At 44.3% G+C, this 3,353-nt stretch overlaps 1 long non-coding RNA gene across 1 annotated transcript; it reads left to right on the forward strand.

Moving 5' to 3' along the window:
- Positions 1-314: 314 nt before the first annotated feature.
- On the forward strand, positions 315-1,597 carry LOC142766903 (uncharacterized). Its single transcript, XR_012884648.1, has 2 exons — positions 315-429; positions 1,215-1,597. It is a non-coding gene; the product is annotated as an uncharacterized LOC142766903 (long non-coding RNA).
- Positions 1,598-3,353: the final 1,756 nt, after the last annotated feature.

Below are 3,353 nucleotides of genomic sequence, written 5' to 3' on the forward strand. Positions count from 1 at the left end.
GCACGTTCTTTCGTTTGCCAAGCAATCTTTAGGCCGCAAGAGGGATGTGTTTTCGGTGTTGTGAAGCTATGATTTATTATTGCGGCAGAAGTAGTTTGCCTTTTTATTGATCTTTAAAGCAATCTGTCATCACCCTCATGCTTCGGTTACACTTGATCTTCTTTCGCGCAAAGTGAACTTTCAACACAATACGATATGCAAGTGCTGCAAGCAAAAGTGATCGGTCTTCAACTATAGGCGGTCATTCGCATTTTTTTTATTTTTTAGCAAAATTCTGCTCGCAGATGTGAAGAAACACGCTCCAAAGACTCGAAAATGAGATTTTTCGCTGCCGAATTTCACAGATGTTGCGTCGTGGCCAAAATAAGCGGAGAATGTTCCTGATCGCTGTTGTGGCGTTCGTCGTCTTCGAAACAACCTTCGCGTGGTGTAAGTATCCACCCGCTTGATTAATATAAGTGCGTAGTTAGTTAACCTAATTCTGCTGTCACAAATGCGTGCTTGTATTATTTGTTACTGTTTTTGTTGTGCCAATATGTGTGATAATGTAGTATGTGTCATATACGTAATATAGTAACTATATGTATGTGTAATATTGTAATAAGCGTACTACATGTGGAAACTGTCCCCTTAAATATTTACCTATGTATAAAAGTAATTGTTCAGTACAGGAAGCTCAAATATGTGATGCACACATGAAATTCTTCTTTCCACATTTTTAAATGACTTCGCAAGTTTTTGTGACATTGCTATAATGATGAGGGATGATTTTCTCGTCTCTCGCGATTAATAACAATATGTTCGCGTGAGCTACTAGTGGTGACTGGTCTTGTGCATTTTATTTCGTAAAGCACCAAATGTGGTCACCTCGTCTTGAATGACCGCGGCCTAAGAACTAACACCATGGTTCCGACCCATATACGGGAACTGACCCAGTACGTGACGTATGGGAAGGTTTAGCGAATAAAGTTGTAACGTAAGCTGACATCTTGCTCATGCCGCTATTTCACTGTTTGGGCGCTTCGTCGGACTAAATTTCGTGACTTCGACCGGGTAGCTGATGTGGGCTGGAGACCCTGGCATTACTTTAAATAAGCTTTAGTAAAATTACACTTCATAATTGTTTTTGGGGTGAAAAGGTGATGCAAACATATGGTTCTAATCTTCCTTATTGCAAATTAGGCCATGTATTTTTGAAAAATATTTTCATGCAGTCCAGCCTTCTTCCAGTTGTGGAAGGAACCAGCGGGAGGTAACGGGCACAAAAGGAGCCGATACCAGCGAGAAATACTGTGGCCGTGACAGCTTCAATGATGGTACGCATCGGCAATCAACATGCAAGAAAAGTGGTGTGACATGTGTATGCGGAAATGGTTTCTTCAGAAAGCAACCTTGTGGCTGCACCGATTGCGTTCGTGTAGACATGTGCAGTTAAGCCAGTAATGCGTGGTACGTTATTATTACATCTTTGCTGGTGCTGACAACACATTGGTCAGCGAATTGCTGCAAAATGCATCAGCGTGATGTTCGACGGCGACAATGGAGTGAATCAATTGAACCGAAAGAGCACCACTGAATAAACGAGACAACCGCTGGTTATGTGTTTTTCAATTTGTTCAGTGACATTGCAGTCATCATTGCTACTGTCATCGCCATCGCCTTTACCGGGCGATGTCGACAACATATAAAAGATAAGCAATTTATCTGCTGGTGATAATTGATCCCTTTTTCCGAGATATCGTCTGTTCGTACATCATATATACACTCATCCTAACACACATTCCAGAAACGTTCTGCCTTGTAAAGTACCATACGCCCACTTAGGTGAACCAGCTACATTACCACGTAATACGCGCTTGAGATATTGATTATAGAGAATCAACCGACCCTCGTGAGTAATGGTTAGGTGGGTCAGCGGGCCAGCGGACCAAGCGAAGAAGCCTAGGTTTCAGTGGGCAGGGACCGAAAGAAGTGTGTGTCCACACTCACCGTCATGGCTTCTGACAACGCAGACTGATGCTTCACTCCCACGTTTAAATGCACATATGTACCCCTTAGAGTAGACAGGGGGACGGCTGCCGTGGAAGCTCAGTCGGTTAACTTATCGGACGCGTTATTCGAAGGTCGCAGGTTCGGTGCCTGCCCTCGGCACGTTATCTTTTTCCCCATTTATTGCGATTGCAAAAATATGGACACTCTTGGCGTAATTTTGCCGCTGGAATAGACGTCGCCATCAAAGTCCATCGCCGTATATGTATACATTATCTATACATACGAAAACGCAAGAAAGAAAAATTACCCAGAAGCAGACTCCAGCGCGCGGAATCGAACGTGGGGCCTCTGAGTTGTGAGTGCGAGGCGTAAGTCACTGAGCCACGAAGAAGCACCTCCTTCACCGTTCAAACGGCAAGCTATTTATATATCTACCACTTACCGCTGGTGACGGGCATCTCGAGGGAAACTATCGTGTTTTCAGCATTACCAGCAACATGGCGCATTGAGCGCACGTGGCCACATCGTCACGACGCGGTGGCACGCGTGCTCGCATCTTCCACGTGTACTTTGCCCCAAGGAGAGGGGGCAGGGTGGACGCTTTCTCGCGTGCCCTTATCTCGCGATGCGAAGGGTCGTACGTCTTGGCTGACGTTTGGCTTTCACCGCAACGATTCTGTTGCAGTCACCAGGCGCACAAAGGTCACTGCCACTTTTGCAGAGCCTCTGTTTGCGAAAAGAGCGCGCTATTCAGACACAGCGAAGTAACTGACAACTTAGACGCTTCTTCGCGTTCATCTGTACCTGTGAGTACGTTTTGTGTGTTATTTGTGTGTGAGAAACGCGGGGCACGTTGCGATCTGTTTGCCATTCTGCGCGTGAACTTACAAGTTGTTGCTGTCCCATTCATTGCTTCGCCTTTGCGGCAAAGCTGTGACTTCTTCGTTTACTTGTCCGCTTCGCTTGAGCATCGATATATATCGGTTCCTGCCCACGGCATGTTATCTTTCACCCACTTTTCTTTCTTCACATTTCCATCACGATTCAGTATAACATCTTTCCTTGTACTTGGCATTATTGTCAGTTAGATTTCATTTTTATTGTGTAAAAACATGAAAAAACGAGCCCTTAGGTATACTCTTCTTTCCTTCACACACACACACACACACACACACACACACACACACACACACACACACACACACACACACACACACACACACACACACACACACACACACACACACACACACACACACACACACACACACACACAACACACAACACACACACGCACACACACACAAATATATATATATATATATATATATATATATATATATATATATATATATATATAT

This window comes from Rhipicephalus microplus, chromosome 7 (assembly GCF_043290135.1).
Source record: "Rhipicephalus microplus isolate Deutch F79 chromosome 7, USDA_Rmic, whole genome shotgun sequence".
Taxonomy (NCBI): domain Eukaryota; kingdom Metazoa; phylum Arthropoda; class Arachnida; order Ixodida; family Ixodidae; genus Rhipicephalus; species Rhipicephalus microplus.